This window comes from Apium graveolens, chromosome 1 (genome assembly GCF_009905375.1).
Source record: "Apium graveolens cultivar Ventura chromosome 1, ASM990537v1, whole genome shotgun sequence".
Lineage (NCBI taxonomy): Eukaryota > Viridiplantae > Streptophyta > Magnoliopsida > Apiales > Apiaceae > Apium > Apium graveolens.
In genome coordinates this window covers 179,620,592-179,643,991 of record NC_133647.1, presented here as the reverse complement: position 1 = coordinate 179,643,991, position 23,400 = coordinate 179,620,592, and the positions used below count along the sequence as shown (strand labels likewise).

General features: G+C 36.3%; 1 pseudogene; it reads right to left on the bottom strand.

Annotated features, from left to right (window-relative positions):
• Positions 1–22,839, bottom strand: part of LOC141712383 (uncharacterized) — a 77,493-nt pseudogene extending 54,654 nt beyond the window's left edge.
• Between the last annotated feature and the right edge of the window lie 561 nt (positions 22,840–23,400).

Here is a 23,400-nt window from a genome sequence, read left to right as displayed (position 1 = left end):
GTCCTTATAATCTTGAGAATTTCTTAGAGAAATAGTCATAGGCTTCCATTCCTTTGGTAGAGACCTTAGAAATTTTAAATTGGAGTCCTTGACTTGGTAAATTCTCCCATACAGCTTCAATCCATTCAACAGTTTCTGAAATCTGTTGAAGGTATCATTCAATGATTCTCCTTCTTCAAAGTGAAAATATTCATACTGTTGAATGAGAAGCTGCATTTTGTTTTCTCTAACTTGCTCAGTGCCTTCACAGATAAGCTGTATAGTATCCCAAATTTCCTTAGCAGTTTGGCTGTTGATGATATTGTCAAACATATCTTGATCTAGGCCATTAAACAGAATGTTCATGGCTTTCTTGTCCTTGTGGACCTCTTCAATATCTTCAACAGTCCATTCTGCCTTTGGTTTGGGAATAGACTGTCCAACAGCAACTGTTGCAGTAGCAGCTGTTGCCACCTTGTGTCGGATATGAGGACCATTTTTAATGCAGTTGATGTAGCTTTCATCTTGAGAGAGAAGATGTAAATGCATCTTCACCTTCCAGTGATGATAGTTATCTCTTTCCAGGATTGGAATCTTTACACCAATATCCTTCTTACTCATGATGTTAGCAGATTAGATCTTTAAACTCTTTGTATGTTAAGAGCAAGCTCTGATACCAATTGTTGTTCCCAGTGGACTAACAATGAGATTTACAGAAGGGGGGTTGAATGTAAATCTCAAAACTTTTTCAAGTTTTGAGTAGTTTCTAAGGCTAAGTGTTTTAGTGAACAAATATGTGTGAATTGCTTGAAGCTAATACAGACAGATATATATTCAAACACAAATGTAAAGAACACAAAGAACTTAAAAACTTTTCTGGTGGATTTGTTGTTCCACCAGAGATGTGTTATTTCAGAAAATCTGTGATTCAAAGAATTAAATCACAGCTGCTTCCTAGTACAAACTAGATGATTTTCTCTCTGGATATTTCTAAACAGCTCAGGAAAATTCTTATCTAATTACTAGCTGCTACTTGGTTTATATATCACCAAGTTTACAAGTGAAGACAAAACTGTAAAATACAATTAAAAAGATTCTTCACATGTTTCTTCTTCATTTCTATATCAAATGCAATTTAGGCTTGGCTGTAGATCTTTGAATACTTCCTTGTTTGCATCAGAATGGAAATGCTGCATTCTCTTGATTCCTCCTAGAGGCTTCCACATTCCAGTTTATCTCTGTCAACCCATGTGCCTCTGTCAGCTTGTGAATTGTCACTATCAACTGCTAATGAACTAAGCATCCGTTGAAGCTTTCATCCGTTGATGCCTTATCCGTTGAGGCTTTATCCGTTGAAACTTTATCCGTTGATGCATTATCAGTTGAAGTCTTTATCCGTTGAAGCACTCATCCGTTGATGGATATTATCCGTTGAAGCATTAGAGACATCCGTTGAAGCTTTGTTTCTTATCCGTTGAAGGTCTTCAATATCAGTTGATACTTCTTCACTTATACAAAATTATAAGGCACGAAATATTTACAATTAGCCCTCCTATTTGCATATCCACTAGTAGTCAACATGACTGATAATTTCCTACAACATCTAAGAATTACAACTTGAATCCAGAGAATGAAATGTGCTTCAATACTAAACTTATTGCTAAGTAAAGCTACTCCTTCAACGGATAGCCAAGATGGTCTTATCCGTTGAGGCTACAAATACTAGATTTCTACTTAAGTGTTTTGTTTAACTTATCATCAAACTAATACACATATTCCTAACATCCGCTATTCTCCGGTAATACGTTGCCGCCATTTTTTTTCCGGTGACCTGCTCTGTTCAGTCCGCTTGGCCCTGGTTTCAGTCATGGTTGTTGGTAAACATATATACAAACGCGTACGCGTGTGTATATCTCAGCCTGGGTTGTCGTTACATATTCTGTAAATTGCTTCTTTGATGATTTTTGAGAAATTCGAGAGTCCCTAATTAATTTTAGTACTCGAATGAATTTCCGTGATATTTTCTGAATTTTTTATTTTTTTTTATCGTTAGGAAAAATTTGTATTAATTAGTGGAATTCGTGTCGGAAACCCGAATTAATCGGGCACCCGCGAATTTTACCGCCGTCGGCGAGCCGACGGTGGACGGTGATGATTAATTATGAGTCCTACATTTATAAAATAAATAAATTAGTTCACAGAATTATTTTCGAAACAAAAATAGTTATGTAGTGTAACAAGTTTAGATTGCGAAATTTGAAAATTATATATTGTGACGTCGATTATGTTTCGACGGGTAGTCCGATAAACAAAGGAGACGCTGCCCGATTTTTGGGAATTTAAATTCCAAAATACAGGGACATATCATGTGATTATCGGGATTACTAGTCGAACGTATAAACTTATATAATAATAAGTATTTTACGAAACCTACTTGCGTATCAGGATAAAATATTAAATAAAGTACGTGACAACCCTATTTTTCCGAAGCGACGGGTATATGTGTTTTCTGAAAACAAACACCGAACCAAGTTTTGAATACGTGGACCCTAACTGTTATGTGTATTATAATAATATATATAATTACGAGTCGGGATATGATATCGATCGGGTAGAACTGATACTGAGGATATGTTAAGCATAGCTGGTCGTCTAACGTAGAGTATTTCGACTCTATAGGTTCTAGTCGGAAGACCTGAGAGTTGACATCGGATTAAGGATAGCCTAGTGGTCGATCGACAAGCCCAACAAGGTTCCAATCGAAGGACTTGAGTGTTGAAGTCGGATCCAGGATAATCAAATAGTAAGGCGATAAAGCCCGAGCGTCCAAGTCGGTCCAAGGTCAATCAGTAATAGTTGTAAAGCTCTGCAAGGCTGTTATTCCCTAACAATACAACAAGAATTACAGAAGGGGGGGTTGGATGTAATTCTGGCTTCTTTTCTTGATTTTAAAAATGTCTTAACTTAATACGTATAACAGTGTTTGATTTGCTGAAGTGCGGAATAGAAAGTTAATTGAAATCAAAACACTAAGTAATAAAACACAAGGTTTTAAAACTTTCTGGTGGATTTGAATGTATCCACCATATGTATATATATCATATGAGAACTCTGTGAAGCTTTGAATAGCTCACAGCTGCTTTACAAGTTGAACAAACAAACTACAGAGAAATTCTTATAAAATACAGCTTGATATGTTTCTCTGAAAATAAACTTGCTTAGTCCTTTGTTCTACTTGCTACTCTTGGTTTATATATCACCAAGTTACATGATAGTAAGACAAGATAATAAAACAAAATATATCCAGCCTAACTCCATGCTTCTTCACTACTCTATTCCAGAATCTTTGAATATATTCACATTTGCATGGAAATGGTAATGCTTCTTTGTTCTCAAAACCCTGCTTAACAGGCTGCCACATTCCTTTTGCAAGCACCCAACGCATGTGACTGTGTTGTCACTGTCAACAACTATTTTAAATTTGATCATCCGTCGGGACTATGCTTGTCATCCGTCGGGAGCTTTGTTGATCATCCGTCGGGAGTCTTGTAGATCATCCGTCGGGAGTCTATCTGACATTTGACTCTATTTCATTTATACAGAATTACAAGACATCTCATATTTATAATTAGTCAACCTATTCTGCATATCAATCTAGTAGTCAACATGACTTAGAGAACCCTACACAATCTACCAGACTAAAACATGTTGTTTGCAGAAATGTGTTACAGTACTTATTTGTTACATAAGCTACACTCTCGATGGATGTTAAATTGTCATCCACCGGGACTATAAAGTTCATCCGTCGGGACTATATTAGATCATCCATCGAGAGCTATAATTTTCACTAAGTTAAATCTACTAAGGCGTTTTGTTTAACTTATCATCAAGTTCACAACATATTCCTAACAATCTCCCCTAATTTATGTCTACTAGAATTGTAGCCATAAATTAAGAGAAGCTTGATGATAACAAAATACCCCAAAAATACAGATTAAAAAGTAGTAGATAAAACTGATAAGTGCTACAACTTTATTGAAAATTGAACAAAGAAAAGTGTACAAAGAGTTCTCACAATCATTATCAAGGTGCTCCTCTAGTCTGAGCAAATGATTTCTATTTCCTTAATTGTCTGGATTTCTTCCCAAGCTTCATGTCATTTTCTTCTATTTGATTCTGGAGTTGTCTGTGGAATTCAAGTTCATCAGCTTCAGATAGATCCAACTTTTCTTGTATTTCCAATAGAGTCTCATTGCTAGATATACTCAATTGGTCATCCAGTCTGAAGAATCTTCTAACACCTTTATCATCCATGAACTCCATCAGCCAATAAGGCCTCAAATGCACTCTTTTTCCTGTGAAGGGAATTGTAAGAGATCTTGGAAGTGCATTCTTGGCTTTATCACTCCTTACATCTTCTATCTTCTTTAGAACCAACTTCTTTGCAATTATATTGAAACCAAAGTTCTTCTTGAAGGATGAGAAGATCTTAATCAGTACAGAGCAGCTTTCCTGAAGAATCCTGTGAAGTGGCCATGTGATTTCTTTCCCTCCCTTGTACTTGAACACCAACCTTTCAGGAAGATGTCTATGAGCATCAATCCCTCTTACTTCTTCCAATTTATCCAAGTAGAGGTTTATTTCAGAAAACTCCTTGATGTCACAGATGTATAAGAGATCTTCCTTGTTGACTTAGATTGAGATTTGGTTAGGGTCTTGGATCTAAGAGTTACATGCTTCACTTTCTTGATTGTTCTAGTCTTTATTTTCTTTGGCTTGTTGAAGATAGGTAAATTTAGTTCGGGAATTGACAGACTTTCCCAGTCTATTGGCTCATCCTTTGGAATAATAGGCTCACCATGAAAGTTCTTTATTGGATCCACCTTGAATTCTCATTTTCCACTGAGGGCTTGGATGTTTGAGTTGAAGTTGTAGACTGTTTGAGAATGTAGTCTTCCATTTCCTCATCACTGAAGTCCAATTTCCTTTTGGAATGAAGTTTGTCTTTGAATTTTCTTTTCTGTGGAGGTTCATTTTGTATTTGTTGATCTTGAGCTTCAGTAATCACAGGCGGTTTTCTAGAAATCTCAGTTGTAGATTTGACAGCTTGAAGTTTGGCCAAGATAGCTGCTTGTTCCTTCTTTTCTTTGAGCTTCTTAGCATCTAAAGCAGCCTGCTTCTTTTCTTGCTTGATCCTTTCTTTTTCTTCCTTCTTAGCTTCCACAAACAGAGGGTGTCCAGCCACCACACAAATCTCCTTTCCATTCCTGTAAATTTTGGCAATTCTCTTCTTTTGAACTGAATCAGATGGATCTTTGTAAAATGCAATTGACCTTGCCAACAGCTTCTTTTCATCTGGCCTAGGTGTCTCAAACATAAGATCCACAGGGTTTTTATCTGAGAGCTTTGAATAGTTCCTTTTAGGCTTCAGAATTAGACTAGCTTTTGGAGATTTGATGCATGAGGTTTGGCCTTTTTCCAAGATACTTAGACTCATTTCATTCACTGAGATTTGTTTGACTTGTGAGTGGTGATGAGAAGTCTTGTCTGGTTTCTGTATCTGACCAAATTTCTTTTGAATATCTGCATCAATCTTCTTCCATTTATCATCTAGCTCCTTCTCAGCTGCTGCTACATCAATCTTTGTCAGTTTGTTATTTGATCCCAGTTTTGCTGCTGCTAGATTGATGAGATCAATGTATCCATAGTTGGTGGCTTAGTGAAAGCAATTGTTGGTACAACTACTTTGCTGACTTGAATGTTGATCAGTTTCTCCCCCTCACTTGATGAGCCTTTCTCCCCCTTTTTGTTAGCATCAAGTTGTTGATAAGAAGGGAGTTGTGCAACCACCAACTGTTGGAGCAGAGCAGTCCGAGCTTCCTGATTTGCAAGTATGTTGGCCACTGACTTCTCCATATTAGATAACCTAGAGTCCATGGCCTCAACCTTTCTATTTAGATCAGCTTCTTTCCTTAGCTTTTGAGCTATCTTAGTCATGGTGGTTCCTGGAAGCCTAGCATCCAACCTTGCCATAAAATCTTGTTTGACTTCAGAAATTTCTTACTTCATTTCATCCACACTTTGACTGTGTTGGAGAGCTTGAATCTTGTGCATTTGTAGAGCTTCAAGATGTGTTGTGAGTAACCTTTTAGTGCTGGAGCTTGTGGATGCCTGAATTGCTGTTTGGGTGTCATGAATCAGCTTGAATAAGGTGGATTGGAGATGTGAATATGAACACTCTTTAGTCAACCTCCATGAATGAATATCTGCATCTCCCCCTATGCTCATGCTATCATCCTCCACATTTTCACCATCATCCTCAAAAGAGTCTTTAGCCAATTCAGTATCACTACCAGTTGTAAATGGCATAGCAGTGATTGCATCATTTTCCCTTTGTAGAGAAGCAGTTGTATGTACTAGATTCAGCATCCTCTTAGCATCCTCATTGCCCTGTCCAGCTACAGTTTGATAAGCTGGAATAGGATGAGTAAATGTCTCAGTATCCAGGGAGATAGAATCTATGACAGCTTGATATTCTTCCTGAAATAGTCTCTTCCTTCCTGCATCACAGACATTCATTGACTCGCTAGCAATGGTTTCCATCCTTATAACTCGTGTACCTGCATTTCTCTCGTTTTCTCTCTTTTGTTGCATTAAGGGCTCCCCTTGGCTCACCACCTTCACACCCTCACCTTCACCTTCTAAGGTGGACTTCTCTCACTCTCTTTTGCCAGGATGGAAGAAATAGCCTGCATGAGTTCACTCGTTTCCTCTCCTTTTGCCTGGGAGCAACCCAGCATCTCACTCATTTCACTCCCTTCCATCAGTCCTAAGAGTGATTGTACAACTACTAACTCATCTACACCTTAACAATTTTTGAAATTTATGTGTGTAGAGAGTACCGAAGGATGAGAAACATCCATAGGGGTAGTAGTTAGGATAGCCGACGGATGACTGCTGTTAGGCACATCCGTCGGGATACAATCACGAACCGACGAATGAACAATATCCATCGGAATAGAAGAGATGAATGGGTTTTGAGTGGAAACTATTGTGGACTCTGTTCAAATTGATAAAAATTTGGGCACATATATTTCAACAGTTCCTGAAAGAGTTGGCAAGTGAGCCAACAAATCATCCAAAAGATGATTCTCACTTGCACTAGATTTTGGCTTCCCCAACAGAGTTAAAGAAGGGGAATTAGGAATTGATGTATTGATCATATCCACATTCAGAGAATTTGTAGGAGAGTTTGGTGTTTGTGGTGCTTCTATTATTAAAGATTTTGGCTGTGACTCCACATTTATTGGAGCCGCATCAAACTGACTTTGAGATGGTGCAGTGACTGAGTCTTTAGCTTCAATTTGCACTGTATGTGTTCCCTGTACATCCCCAAGGGTTTTAGATCTCTTATTTTTGGCATAGATTTGAGGTGAACTTGTGTCCCTTACCCTCTTGGCCTGTGCTCCTGGTTGGGAGCTTGTTTCAATAGTAACATCCTTTTGGGATGATGAAACTATAGTTGTGCTAATTTCTTTATTAACTACCATAGTTTGTTGGAAAACTGTGGTGTGGCTAGGCTTGGGTACACTTACCTCACCAACCTTATCCTTAGGATTTCTTTGATTTTCACCATGTCCCTCACCTATCTCACCACCCTTCACACTCCCCTCTTTAGGTTTGGTAGATTTTGCAACTGGTTTCTTTTGAGAGAAACCAGAGGGGGCTTTCTTTGTTTTGGATTTTGAAGTTTTTGTTTTAGTAGCTTGGGTAGGCATCTGTTTGGTCATTGACACAGATGCCATAGCTACACTTAAAGGCAAAGAAATTTGTGAGGTTGGAAGAGTAGAAACAGTGGTGTTTACCTCACTTACCTGAGGGCCCTCCATGATTGGAAAGTAGAAGAGGGGAACCTCTTTGTGGTGACTTGCTGTGTTCATATCTGCAATTATTCTCCTTTCTTGAACCCAACAATCCAGTTTGTTGGTTGGGTTCTCAATAGCAATATTCTCAATAAGATGGTTAGCAAGAATCATAAGGAATCTAGCATAATAGACACTTTTACCTCACTTATTAACTTTCCCTAACTTATAGCCTAATTCAAACATAACCATGTCACTGAAATTATGATAATTATCAATAACTAACATATAAAGTATGTTAAGCATGACAGTAGTGATAGAATCAAAATTACCTATTTTTCCAGAAAACACCTTGGTAACTACATCACACAAATAACTTCATTCCTTTCTAAGACCTAGCCTTCTAATCTCACTTAACTTAGAGGTGGGAACTGCATAGCCAATAGAGTTAAGAATGGTAACTAAATTAGCATCTATGTGTGGAACAGTAGTAGTGTTTTCAGAAATCTTAAAGCATGTTTGAATTGTGTCACTGTTAATGCATAATTGCTTACCTTTGAGTGTGAAAGTTATGGTTTTGTCTGTAGACTGGTACACAACAATTATCCATATCTCCTCCACAACTTCACAGTAGATTGTGGGTGATTCCAGCATAGCATAACTAAGTTTGCAACCTTTCACAAAATCCATCATTTTGTGAAATTCTTCAGACGCCGGAATTTTCTTGTTCACAAGAGCTATAAAGTTGTTCTTCTCATAGATAAATCCAGACTGAGACATGATTTTGACTATTGGTGCCATTGTTAAAGTGAGGAAATTTACTGAAAGAGAGAGATAATTTGCTTTGGAGAAGAGGAGAGTTAGAGCAATTGATTTGAGAGTGATAAAAGAGAAGAATGAAAATGAATTTTGCTTTTATACCATCTCAAAAATAAACTGTCAAAAGTAATAAAGTAAAATAAAGTAGCCAATCAAAATAGCCCAAAATAGCCATTTAAAATAAAATAAACTGTCAAAATTCTGTCAATTATCCGTCGTGATATACTTACAGACTGTAAGTATATCCGATAGATAATTTTCATAGTTCTAACGGCTAAGATTGAGACAATTCGACGGATGAAAATAAAACAATTATCCATCGGGTATAAAATAATCCAGAAAGGTAATTGATTTTTTTAATATGATATTCTATTCCGACGGATGATCAAACTTGATGGATAATGAGCATCAGTTGGGATGTAAATTTTGACTTAGCCAAAATTTCATCTAAAACAGAAAAAATCAATTGAGTTTCTGGCTGCATTGCAACTTGCAAACATATCAGAAAGGATTCAAGAATAATTAAGCATACCTAACTCACTTACCAACCTGGAAAAGGTGGATTCATCAAGTGGCTTGGTAAAGATATCTGCAAGTTGCTTTTCACTTGGAACAAAATAAAGTTCCACAGTACCATTCATCACATGTTCCCTAATAAAGTGGTACTTGAAGTCTATGTGCTTTGTTCTTGAATGTTGTACTGGATTTTCAGTGATGGCAATTGCACTTGTGTTATCACAGAAAATAGGAATTCTATCCACTTGTAGATCATAGTCCAACAATTGATTTTTCATCCATAAAATCTGTGCACAACAACTGCCAGCAGCAATATATTCAGCTTTAGCTGTAGAAGTAGAAACTGAATTTTGCATTTTACTGAATTGGGACACAATCTTGTTCCCTAGAAATTGACAGGTTCCTGTTGTACTTTTTCTATCTATTTTACAACCTTCATAATCTGCATCTGAATAACCAGTTAGATCAAAACCAGACTCTCTAGGGTACCAAATGCCAAGTTTTGGTGTTCCCTTGAGATATCTGAAAATTCTCTTAATAGCTACTAAATGAAATTCTCTAGGATCAGCCTGAAATCTAGCAAAAAGACAGGTAGCAAACATTATATCTGGCCTACTAGCTGTTAAGTACAGAAGTGAGCCAACCATGCCCCTATAGCTTGAAATATCCACAGATTTTTAGTAGTGTTTAATTCAAGTTTAGTTGCAGTGGCCATGGGAGTTTTTGCAAATGTGCAATCCATTAGATCAAACTTCTTTAAAAGATCATAAATGTATTTGGTTTGACTAATGAATATTCCATCACTAACTTGCTTAACTTGTAAACCAAGAAAGTAAGTTAGTCCTCCCATCATGCTCATTTCATACTTACTTTGCATCAATTTGGCAAACTTTTTGCAAAGTTTTTCATCTGTAGAGCTAAATATAATATCATCTACATAAATTTGAACAAGTATACTAGAGCCATTAACATTTCTAAAGAATAAAGTTTTATCAACAGTACCTCTTGTGAAGTGATTTTCCAAAAAAAACTTTGATAAGGTGTCATACCAGGCTCTAGGTGCTTGCTTCATTGCATAAAGTGCTTTTAAAAGATAGTAGATATATTCTGGAAAATTTGGATCTTCAAAACTAAGAGGCTGACTGACATAGACTTCCTCCTCCAAATCTCCATTCAGAAAGGCACTTTTGACATCCATTTGATAGACTTTGAAATTGGCATGGGCTGCATAAGCTAAGAAAATTCGGATGGCTTCAAGTCTTGCAACATGATCAAAAGTTTCATCAAAATCTATCCCTTCTTGTTGACAATAGCCCTTAGCAACCAATCTAGCTTTGTTCCTGACAACTATGCCATTTTCATCCATCTTATTTCTGAATACCCACTTGGTGTCAATTGGATTCTTTCCTTTAGGTTTGGGTACCAGTTTCCATACCTTGTTCCTTTCAAATTGGTTTAGCTCCTCCTACATAGCTAAAATCCAATCAGGATCCAACAGAGTTTCTTCTACCTTCTTTGGTTCTTTCTTAGAAAGGAAGCTGCTATACATACACTCTTCTTGAGTTACTTTCCTAGTTTGAACTCTAGAAGATGCATCACCAATAATGAGTTCAAAAGGGTGATCTTTAGTCCATTTTCTCTGTTGTGGTAGATTGGCTCTGGATGAAGAGGCCTCATTGTTGTCTTGATGTGTGACTAAGTTTTGATTATGAGAAACTCCCCCTGAGTTTGTCAATCTTTGATTTGAGGAAGGGGTACTGTCTGTAGGTGATCTGTTTTGACTCTCAGCTTCTCTCATTGTTCCGACGGATGATGCACTTTGTATCTTGATGGATGAAGCTGATTGTCTACCGACGGATGAGGCAGATTGTCTACCGACGGATGAAGCATTTTGTAACTCGACAGATATTGAATTATGTGCTTCATTAGTTGTAGATTTTTCTGCATTATCCTTAGCCATTGTTTCTTGATCACTTTCATCATCAATGTCATCACTAACCATCTCAACATTATCAAACTTGAGGCTTTCATGGAAATCTCCATCTTGTAGTCCTTCAATCTTTTTATCATCAAACACAACATGTATTGATTCCATAACAATGTTGGTTCTTAGATTGTAGACTCTATATGCTTTTCCAACAGCATATTCAACAAAAATTCCTTCATCTGCTTTGGCATCAAACTTTCCATGTTGATCAGTTTGATTCCTTTAGATATAACATTTGCAGTCAAAGACATGTAGGAAATTTAGAGTTGGCTTCCTATTCTTGAACAACTGATAAGGAGTCATACATTTGGTTTGATTAACCAAAGAAATATTCTGAGTGTAGTATGCAGTATTCATAGTTTCAGCCCAAAAATATGTTGGTAACTTTGATTCTTCAAGCATTATCCTTGCAGCTTCAATAAGAGATCTATTTTTACTTTCCACCATTCCATTTTGTTGTGGAGTTCTAGCTACAGAAAACTCATGCATAATACCATTCTCTTCACAAAATAATCTCATTATAGAATTCTTGAACTCAGTTCCATTGTCACTTCTGATTCTTCTTACTTTGAAATCAGGATGATTGTTGACTTGCATTATGTGATTGATGATGATTTCACTAGCTTCATCTTTGGATCTCTAGAAAATATGTCCAAGAGAACTTTGAGAAATCATCTACAATAACTAGGCAATATCTTTTCCTTGAGATGGACAACACATTGACCGGTCCAAATAGATCCATGTGTAACAGTTGCAAAGGTTCTTCAATAGTTGAATCAAGCTTCTTTCTGAATGACGCTTTAATCTGCTTTCCTTTCTGGAAGGAATCACACAATCCATCCTTAGTAAACTCCACTTGAGGAATACCTCTAACCAATTCTTTCTTGACAAGCTCATTCATGGTCTTGAAGTTTATATGGGACAGCTTCTTGTGCCATAGCCAACTTTCATCTTGACTTGCTTTACTCAGAAGACAAGTTACCAATTCTGAATTTGATGAGTTGAAGTTAGCTAAGTACACATTTCCTTTTCTCACTCCAGTGAGAACCACTTTGTTACTCTTTTTATTTGTCACAACACAGGCTTCAGAATTGAAGGTTACTGAGTTGCCCTTATCATAAAGCTAACTAATGCTCAACAAATTATGCTTAAGACCATCCACTAGGGCAACCTCTTAAATGATAACATTATCCTTTAAAATCAAGCCATATCCCACAATATAACCCTTGCTGTCATCTCCAAAATTAATACTTGGGCCATCTCTTTCCTTGTACTCAGTGAGTAGGGTAGAATCTCCAGTCATATACCTTGTGCAACCACTATCCATATACCAAAGATTCTTTATGATTCTCTGCACACATCAAAATCAAATCAAGTTGATTTTGGTACCCAAGTTTCCTTGGGTCCTTCCTTGTTAGCTTTCTTCTTTGGTTTCTTAGGTTTGATCTCATTTGACTTGAGAATTTCAGATTCATCCTTAGTCATTTGAGTTGAACCTTTGAAACAAGACATTAAAACAGAATTATCATGCACATTTTGGTTTACATGAAAAGGCATGCTATTTGCAAACATGTTATTCCAGTAAGGCATGCTAAATGGCATTTGAGGCATACTAAATGCATCATAATAAGGATTAGGTGCAAATGGCATATTAGCAAATTGTGCATTCATATTCTGAGTATTCATAGGCATGGTAGGCATGGCAGTCATGTTGGGAAAAGAAGAGGGTGCAGACATGGGAGTAGGCATGGCAAGCTTGCGATTAACAGACAAATGATTAACACTACCACACTTAACACCGATTTTTCTTGGTGCATATTTATCAGGTGTGTAGTTGTTATGTTTGTTAATTCCTACTTTCCCATTTCTATTGTTTTTCTTTTTAGCTTCTGTTTTAACCTCAATTTTTTCTAATCTTTCATTCAATTGCTTGATAGACAGATGCCCAACATTAACTCTTATTTCTTTTCTAATTGACTCGATTCTCCTGGAATAAAGTTTTTAGAAACTGATCCATATTTCTCATTTAACTTAGCTAGCATAGCTTTGCTAACTAGCTTACTCACAACCGACGGACGTGGCTCCTTGTCTCTCGACGGATAATCATTTTTATTATTCGACGGATGATTTTCATCATCCGTCGAGTCCACATCTGTCAACAATCCTTCAACCAAATTGGACTCAAGCTTCTCTTTACTCTTCTTCCATGCTGCTTCATAAATGGACTCAATACCTTGAACTTTAGTGATTTGAGCATGAACATCTCTAGATGATTTCCATGCCTTGATCACTTCCTGTTCTCGTTCAAGCTGCTTCTTTAAAATCTCTTCTTTCTTTAAGGACTCAGTTAATTCATCCTTAGCAATCTTACACTCAATTCTCAATTTTTCAAATTCAAAAATCTGAGTCTCTAGCACATTATTCCTCTCACTTAAAAACAAATTATTTTCTTTAATTTTAGCATTTTCTTTAGTGAGGGACTTAAGTGTAACACGCAGGTGATATAATTCGGTAGACATGTCATTTATTGCATCATTACACTCAGCTTTAGATAAATATGCTAGGTTAGTGGTGATTACCTGATTGCCAAAAGAACTTGTTTTGGTTTCGTCAGATTTGGCCATTAGGGCTATTTCTTCATCTTCATCCAGTCCATCTGCTGCCCAATCATTCTCCTGTGTGATGAAAGTCCTTTCTTTTTTGCTTGAGTAACTCAAAGTATTTTTTCTTGTAATCAACATGCTCAAACTTCTTTTTGCTGGAATCAGACTTTCTTCATTCATTAGCAAAATGACCTGCCAAGCCACATTTGAAACACTTGAATTTAGATTTATCAACCATGTTTCTATTTGGATTGGCTGCTTCAAAATTCTTCTTGAATTTGAGCTTGGAAAATCTTCTAGATAAGAATGCTAAATGCTCATCAATATCATCTATGCCATCTTGGCTCAACTGATCTTCATTCTCAGCTACCAGACCTTTGCCCTTGCTCTCACAGACCTTTGATGTAGACTCAACATCTTCTATCTTCATCTTTTTCTCCTTCTCTAACTCAGCAACCAGTGCTATGGACCCTCCTTTCTCCATCCTTTCATCTTGCTCTATTTTAAGCTCATAGGTTTTCAGGATGCCATACAGTCTCTCCAAGGTGAACTCTTTGTAATCTTGTGAATTTCTTAATTAGACTGTCATCGGCTTCCACTCCGTTGGAAGAGATCTAAGGAACTTGAGGTTATAGTCTTTTGTTTGAAAGACTCTTCCATGCAGCTTTAGAGCATTTAGTAGCTTTTGTAATCTACTAAATATATCAGTGAGTGACTCACTATCTTCACAGTGGAAATGTTCATATTGCTGAATTAGGAGCTGCATCTTGTTCTCCCTTACTTGCTCAGTACCATCACAAATAATCTGGATTGTGTCCCAAACCTCTTTGGCTGTTTTACAGTTAATGATGTTATCAAACATATCACCATCAACTCCATTAAACAATATATTCATGGCCTTCTTATGCTTCCTGACTTGCTCAATATCAGGGTCTGACCATTCATGCATAGGTTTTGGAACAGATGGTTCATTTCCAGTTGCAGCTCTCATTGGTACATGAGGACCTCTCTCTATGCAGTCCACATTAGCCTCATTTTGGGAAAGAAGATATAGGTTCATCTTCACCTTCCAGTGGTGATAATTATCTTTGTACAGAAATGGGATTTTCACTCCAACATCCTTTTTGTTCATCTTGTTGTTTGTTGTGATATTTACACTCTTTGTGCTTCAAGAGCTTGCTCTGATACCAATTATTATTCCCTAACAATATAACAAGAATTACAGAAGAGGGGGGGGGGTTGAATGTAATTCTGGCTTCTTTTCTTGATTTTAAAAATGTCTTAACTTAGTACATATAACAGTATTTGATTTGCTGAAGTGCGGAATAGAGGGTTAATTGAAATTAAAACACTAAGTAATAAAACACAAGGCTTTAAAATTTTCTGGTGGATTTGAATGTATCCACCGGATATATATATATATATATATATATATATATATATATATATATATATATATATATATATATATATATATCAGATGAGAACTCTGTGAAGCTTTGAATAGCTCATAGCTGCTTTACAAGTTGAACAAACAAACTATAGAGAAATTCTTGCAGAATACAGCTTGATATGTTTCTCTGAAAATAAACTTACTTAGTCCTTTGTTCTAATTGCTACTCTTGGTTTATATACACCAAGTTACATGATAGTAAGACAAGATAATAAAACAAAATATATCTAGCCTAACTCCATGCTGCTTCACTACTCTATTCCAGTATCTTTGAATATCTTCACATTTGCATGGAAATGGTAATGCTTCTTTGTTCTCAAAATCCTGCTTAACAGGCTGCCACATTCCTTTTGCAAGCACCCAACACATGTGACTGTGTTGTCACTATCAACAGCTATTTTGAATTTGATCATCCGTCGAGACTATGCTTGTCATCCGTCGGGAGTTTTGTTGATCATCCGTCGGGAGTCTTGTAGATCATCCGTCGGGAGTCTATCTGACACTTGACTCTATTTCATTTATACATAATTACAAGACATCTCATATTTACAATTAGTCAACCTATTCTACATATCAATCTAGTAGTCAACATGACTTAGAGATACCTACACAATCTACCAGACTAAAACATGATATTTGCAGAAATATGTTACAATATTTATTTGTTACATAAGCTACACTCTCGATAGATGTCAAATTGTCATCCGTCGGGACTATAAAGTTCATCCATCGAGAGCTACAATTTTCACTAAGTTAAATCTACTAAGGCATTTTGTTTAACTTATCATCAAGTTCACAACATATTCCTAACAAAGGCAAGTATTCCTAACCATACTTTTATGGTTCAGCGTATATGAATAAACTGTTGCTTTATTTTTGAACAGGAACAAAAATGTTTTAAGTTACGTATCCCCTGTAGTTATAATTATTTGTTAAAATCTGCTTTGGGAAAAAGTAACTTCGAAAAGGAACCTATCTCCAGCTGAAAAATGAGTATATGAACCAAATTTATGTGTGTTGTTGAATAAACTGTTTTAAACTGAGATAGGTACAAATGATTTGAAAACTGGATAAAAATGATCATATATTGGATACATAGGGGCCAGAGTGGCCTATTGAGGTTGCGTAAGCGGCTAACTCGGTTGTGCACACTACTTAACTGATTAGTCAAGCAGGTCGGAGACCTAGCTAGTCTCTGAGTTCTGGAACAGGTTTATGAGATGGCAGATGGAGCCGTCTGGTATTGATAGCCTGATCAGCTGCCTTCACATGTCCAATACGTATCTGATTTGGTTTTGTGATTTCCGTAACGGAACAAGTGGTTTATACAGCTGAGTTATAAATGTGAATAACATGCTAAAATTAGACTCTGGTGTTTACACAACACACAACTATGTTATTTTTATAAAGAGCATGCTAGTTAGTGATATCCAGTTTTGTTTTGATGTGTTTTGGTAGAGAGTTGCCATGATTTATAGATTATTGCTTTCATACTGCTTTATAATTTTGTTTATAACTGTTTTATCATAAACTGTTTTACTTGTTATTCATATAGTGGTACTACCGAGCAATTGATTCCTCACCCTTGTAGAATGTTTTGTATATATATTGTAGTGCCTAGGAGAACCTTCCGTCATAGTCAGGGAAGATTTCCGGTTCCTCCCGTACCAGGCTATTCTGAGGTAATTGTGTCAGACCAGATGTGGTCTGTTGAGTTGTTGTAATAAGTTAGTTATGTCATGCTTATGTAAATAAGATAAGTTTATAGTAGTTATGTAACCTAAGTCATACTTAAACTTGGAAAATATTTTGGGAAGAATGGGGTCGTGTTTATGTATTAATAATGAGTTGGGTTGTATTATATTTGTTGTTATTGTTGTTCGTGACATCAACTCCCGACCCCGGGGTTGAGGCCGTCACAGTTGGTATCAGAGCTACAGGTTTAAGTCCCTGATTTAGGTTAGGAGTAGAGTCAAAAGAGTGTAGAAAAGTTTATATAAAGGTGTGAGTCAGCAACTCATATAGAGAAGCGAGTCTAAGAGTTCAGTCGAGGGTTTCGAAAGTGTAACCCTGGCATCTATTGAGGTTGGATGGAACTGCCCTAAATTTTAGTATGTCTCCCTCGTATATATGAATTATTGGCAATGTCCGATAGAGATTTCTAGTTCTCCCTCCAGAAAGAACGAGTCTGATCATGAGAGTTCAGCTTTTGAGAAGACCCTTGATGTCTTGAATGAAGGAATGTCAATGCCATTTCCCCCTGTCATTTATTTATGTCTAGTGATGTTACTGGACCGAGTGTGCAACATCGGTAAGTTTAGATATTATGTTATGATGGTAGTTGGCGGCTGTTATGACAACCAAGTCTTGTAGTGTATATGAATCAGTATTGTTGTTTATATATTGAACCTTTACAGGGATTTCTTGAGACGCATTTTATTCCCAGAGTAATTGTTTACCATCTAATAAGTTGCTTGTTTTTTCCGTAAAAAAGTCAAAATTCGAAGTAAGCAACTCAAGGTTGTGTTGATTCATCATGATCTAGATTATCCTCACTACTTGTAAGTTTTCTATTTAAACATTGTTTATTTCCTCGGTGATTCTATTAATCGATTGGGGCAAACAATGCATATGATTTAACTATTTATCTGTGTGATAAAAGGTCGGGTGGGACGCCACTGAATTATATGTTGTAAATTGTATGGTACTAAGACTGGCCATCTTATGTACTTGTATGGTTGCTCTCAGTCATATCTGTATATTCTTCAACTTTCCTTCCTTTACAATTGATTCCTTGATTTCGAAATTCCATTATATATTCCACGACAATGAATTCATCAGTAACCTCTGTAGTTAGGCAGTCCTAGCTAGAGAAAGCAAACCAAGGTGACTGTCAGGAGGAAGAAAAGTTCTATATTAGGTTTCTATTTCAGAAATGAAGATAACAGAGATGATTCAGGATCCAATGGTGAAGGTTGCAGCTTTAGAAAAGTTAATTTAGTGATGGACGAGTCACTTGTAGGTGATAAGAAATCTCATTTAGAAGAATGATTGGTTGAAACTCGGACTAGTGTGCCTAGTATAGTCCAAAGTTCCTTAAGTTTGACTTGGTTTACCAGTTTGCTCTATGTAGTTTGTGGCTGATATAGTCAGCCAAGTTTTGTTGTATATCGGATTAGTTTGGCTGTTATATTTGAGTAGTGCTGGGAAGTTAATCAGTTGTTGTTATAATGAGGATCCTGATCCAGTAACTGCTGGAGCGTGGTTAAAAGAAATGGAGAAAGCTTTTAACCTCGTCCTAGTAAGCGATAATTTTAAGACTGATTAAAACATTTCCCTGATTGTATGCGAAATCAAATGGAAATTTAGTTATTAGAATTGAAGCACGGCGATAGACCAGAGATTGAAACCAGAGATTCAGAGTGGAGTTGTAATTTTACAACTGAAGATCTACACCTCGGTAGTTCAGGAAGCTATGGTAATAGAGAGTGATCAGAAGTTAGCCGCCAAAAAAGAAGAAGATAAGAATCGGAAAATAGATTATGTAAAAGAAAAACAAGGTGAAGAGGGATCTAGTCAGAAGTTTCAGAAAAATTTTTGGAAGGAATAGGGATAGGGGATTTAGAAGACAAAACCTTTCTTAGAACAAGCTTAATAACACCTCAACCAGTTCTAATCGAGTCAAGTCGGTCAGGCCACCAATATCATAATTGAAGCAATATGGTAAAAAGCATGATTGAGTGTTCAAAGTAAGTACTGAATGATTTAAATGCCGACAGAATTGACACTATGTGAGGAAGTATAGAGTGGAAAATCCAGGAGTCACTTGTTATAATTATGGCAAGGTAGGACATATTGCCAAGAACTGTAGGAGTGTTTCTCAAAATAGTATGGGAGATAGTGCATCGAAAGGCCCTATATCCAGTTCACTCAAGGCTAGGACCTTTAAGATAATAAAAAGGTCAACTACTCAAGATTCTGATATGGTAGCAGGTACACTCTTTCTTACTTTCATACCTGTTAGAATATTGTTTGATTTTGGAGTATCCAAATTATTTATATCAAAGGATTGTGTGGGTAGAATGGATTTAATGTTGGAATATTTAAATGAACCCTGAGTTTTGGGTGGCTAATGAAGATAAAGTATCAGTAAATTAGTTATGTACTAGATACCCTATAAAAATTATAAGACATTTTTTACGACCGGTTTAATACCTTTTGAGTTAGGAAAATTTAATATAATCTTAGAAATAGATTGGTTGTTCAGTCATAAGGCAAATACTGATTTCCAGAAGAAGCAAATGGTAATGTTCTGGAAGCCAATATTAAAGTAAGTTTCCAAGGGAAGAAACAAGATAAGAAGTTCTTTCGATCATGCAAGCAAAGGAGTTATTAGGACAAAAATATAAGGCATATCTAGCACATATAGTGGATAATAAGAAGAAAGCATCCAAGTTCTTCCGATGGTAAATGAATTTCCAGAAGTCCTTCCAAATGAATTACTTGGACTACCCCTAGACCGTGAGATAGAAGTTCCATTGATTTAGTACCCGGAGCCGAACCAGATTCAAGAGCTCCCTACTATATAGCTCCAGTAGGAAAGAAGGGATTAGCTCAGTAATTCCAGAAATTATTGGACAAATAAGTGATTAGGCCAAGTGAATCCTAGTAGGGTGCCCCGGTGTTATTTATAAGGAGAAGGACTGAGGGTATGAGATTATGTATCAATATCGGGAGTTAAATAAGCTGACCATCAGGAATAAATATCCTCTACCTAGGACTGATGATTTATTTGACCAGCTTAAGGGAGCGTGTTGCTTCTCGAAGATTGACTTAAGATCGGGCTATCATCAGTTGAAGATTAAGCTTGAAGACATACTAAAGACTGCATTCAGAACCAGATTCGGACATTATGAGATTTTAGTGATGTCATTGGATTAACAAACACACCAGTCGCCTTATAGGTTTAATGAACAGAGTGTTTAAAAAGTACTTGGATAAGTTGTAATTGTATTTATTGATAACATCCTCATCCATTCAAGGACTAAAGAAGACCAGGCCGAACACCTGGAGATTTCCCTACGAAGTTTGGGAAAGCAACAACTGTATTCTAAGTTTTCAAATTATGAATTCTGGTTAGAATGATTAAGGACTACAATTGTTCTATTAATTACCAATCAGGCAAAGCCAATATACTGGAAGATGCCTTGAGCACAAAGAAAAGATTGAATGTGATTAGGATTGCTGAAGAATTAGCAAGGGGATTGGAGAAGTTAAAAATGGAAGTTCGAGTGTTAGGAGGTAATAAGGAGCAATTGTATGAGATCACTTTCCAGTCAGAACTGATGGAAGGAATCAAGAAGTGCCAAGAAGAGTTCATGAATCAAATGTTGGACAATTGGACTAGACAAGAAATTTGTACTCAAAGGGATAACAAGGGCATGTTTAGGTTTTCCTCGAGAATATGAATTCCCAATGTGACTGAGCTAAAGAATGAAATTTTGCGAGGAGCCCATAATTCCAAGTTTTCTAATCCACCCGGGAAGCACTAAGATGTACCAGGATTTGAAGTAGAACTTTTGGTGACCAGGAATGAAAAAGGAAATAGCCGATTGGGTGAGTAAATGTTCCACCTGCCAAACGGTAAAAGTGGAACATCAAAGACCAAGTGGATTGTTACAACCCTTAGAGATCCCACAGTGGAAATGGAAAGAAATTGCAATGGATTTTGTAGTAGGACTACCAAGGACGAAAGCAAATCATGATGCTGTTTGGGGAATTGTTGATAGGTTGACGAAGTCTGCACATTTCCTTCCTATCAATGAAAAACATTTTTTTGGATAAGCTAGTGAAGTTATGTTTGGATGGAATTGTGACCAAATATTGAGTCCCTATTTCGACTGTATCGGATCGAGATCCAAGGTTTAACTCAAGATTTCAGAAGAAATTTCAAGAATTTTTGGGAACTAAGTTAAAGATGAGTACTGCCTATCCTCCTCAGACGAATGGTCAAAACGAGAGAACGATTCAGACGATAGAAGATATGTTAAGTGTTTGCGCTTTAAATTTTAAGGGAAACTAGGATGACCACTTACCTTTAATTGAATCCTCGTACAATAATAGTTACCACGCCAGTATTGGAATGTCGCCTTATGAAGCCTTGTATAGACGTAAGTGTAGGTTCCCACTTTATTGGGATGAAGTGGGAGAAAAAAAAGTTGTTGCAGTGGTATTGATCCAGAAAATATAAGAAGCGGCCCAAGATAAACCAGAAAGAGAATGCGGACTTGCATAGAAAGGATTTGGACATTGAAATAGGATTATTGGTATTGTTGAAAGTCTTCCCTTAGAAAGGATTAGTTAGAACTGGACGAAAAGGTAAATTGAGTCATAAGTATATTAGACCATTTGAGGTATTGAGAAAGGTAGGTAAAGTTGTCCATGAATTGGCGTTGCCGCTTATCCATAACATGTTCCACGTATCTATGCTGAAGCGGTATATCTCTGATCCAAACCAAGTCAGAGAGTATGAGCCAATCGAGCTTCAGCCAGATTTTTCCTACGTCGAACGACCAATCCAGATCCCAGATCGTAAAGAACAAGTCCTTAGAAATAAGTCTATACTTATAGTTAAAGTACTTTGGAGAAATCCTCGAGTAAAAGAGTCTACTTGGGAGTTAGAGTCAGATATACTTGACAAATATCCTCACTTGTATAATTAGTTGAGATTCTGAGGACATATTCATTTTAAGGGGGAATAATATAATGACTCGTATTTTTTATTATTAAAAATGTAATTATTAAGTAATTAAATAAATAAAATATGTGTATTGAATCTGTCAGCTATGTGTTGTTCTATTATTAATTATTTGTGGTTTATTGGTGTTCGAGGATTATTGGTATAATTAATTGCTGAGTAGTATTATTTTGTTTTCATTTTTAATAGTGATTTTATTAAAGATTTATTTTCATAAATATTTGGATTGTCCCTAAAACTATTTTTATGATTTTATAATTACAATGATTATTTTTGGGAATTTATAAAATTTAGAAAACAATATTTCATTAATTATTTAACCCATAATGATTTTCTGATTGTATATAAGAGTAAATTCAATACTAAATTCCAGAATGTTTCAAAAATTATAAAACTTCTATTTTCTTAAGTCTGGAATATTTCGAGAATTTTAAAATTATTTCAAAAATTTATCGGATTAAATTCACCCGCTCGATTATTCGTTAATTTGTTAAATGCGGGTATGTGGTGCGTTTAAGAAATACGTATTAAATTATGAAAAATTTATTTTCATACCTTTTAAATATTCTGAGAATTTTGGTACTTCAATTGTAATTTTTTGACAAATTCTTGCGCGCAGTTATTCGTTAAATTACGAAGAAAACGGATCAAAGATCGGGCTTACAATCAGTTGGGGACACATGTTGAATTTTCAGCATGTATACGGCTTCGTATTAGTTGCTGATTGGGGAATATTAATAAAAAATAAACAAAACAAACAACAAAAAAAATACACGCATCCACATACCCCTTCCCTGAATCTCTTCGACCTCATCAATCTCTCTCTCCCTGATTTTTGTCAGTCTTTCCCTCTCATCTCCCATTTTTCCCCTCCATGTTCTGTTTCCCTGTTCTTGCCGCCGATGTTCTTGGTAATACGCCGCCGCCTTTTTTTCCGTTGACCTGCTCTGTTCCGGCCGCTTGGCCCTGGTTTCAGTCGTGGTTGTTGGTAAACATATATACACACGCGTACGCGTGTGTATATCTAAGTCTGGGTTGTTGTTATGTGTTATGTAAATTGCTTCTTTGATGATTTATGAGAAATTCGAGAGTCCCTAATTAATTTTAGTACTCGAATGAATTTATTTGATATTTTATGGATTTTTGATTTTTTTTATCATTCGGAAAAATTTGTATTAATCAGTGGAATTCGTGTCAAAAACCCGAATTAATCGGGCACCCGCGAATTTTACCGTCGTCGGCGAGCCGACGGTGGACGGTGATGATTAATTCCGAGTCCTACATTTATAAAATAAATAAATTAGTTCACAAATTTCGAAACGAAAATAGTTATGTAGTGTATCGAGTTTAGATTACAAAATTTGAGAATCGTTGATTGTGACGTCGATTATGTTTCGACGGGTAGTCCGATAAACAGAGGAGAC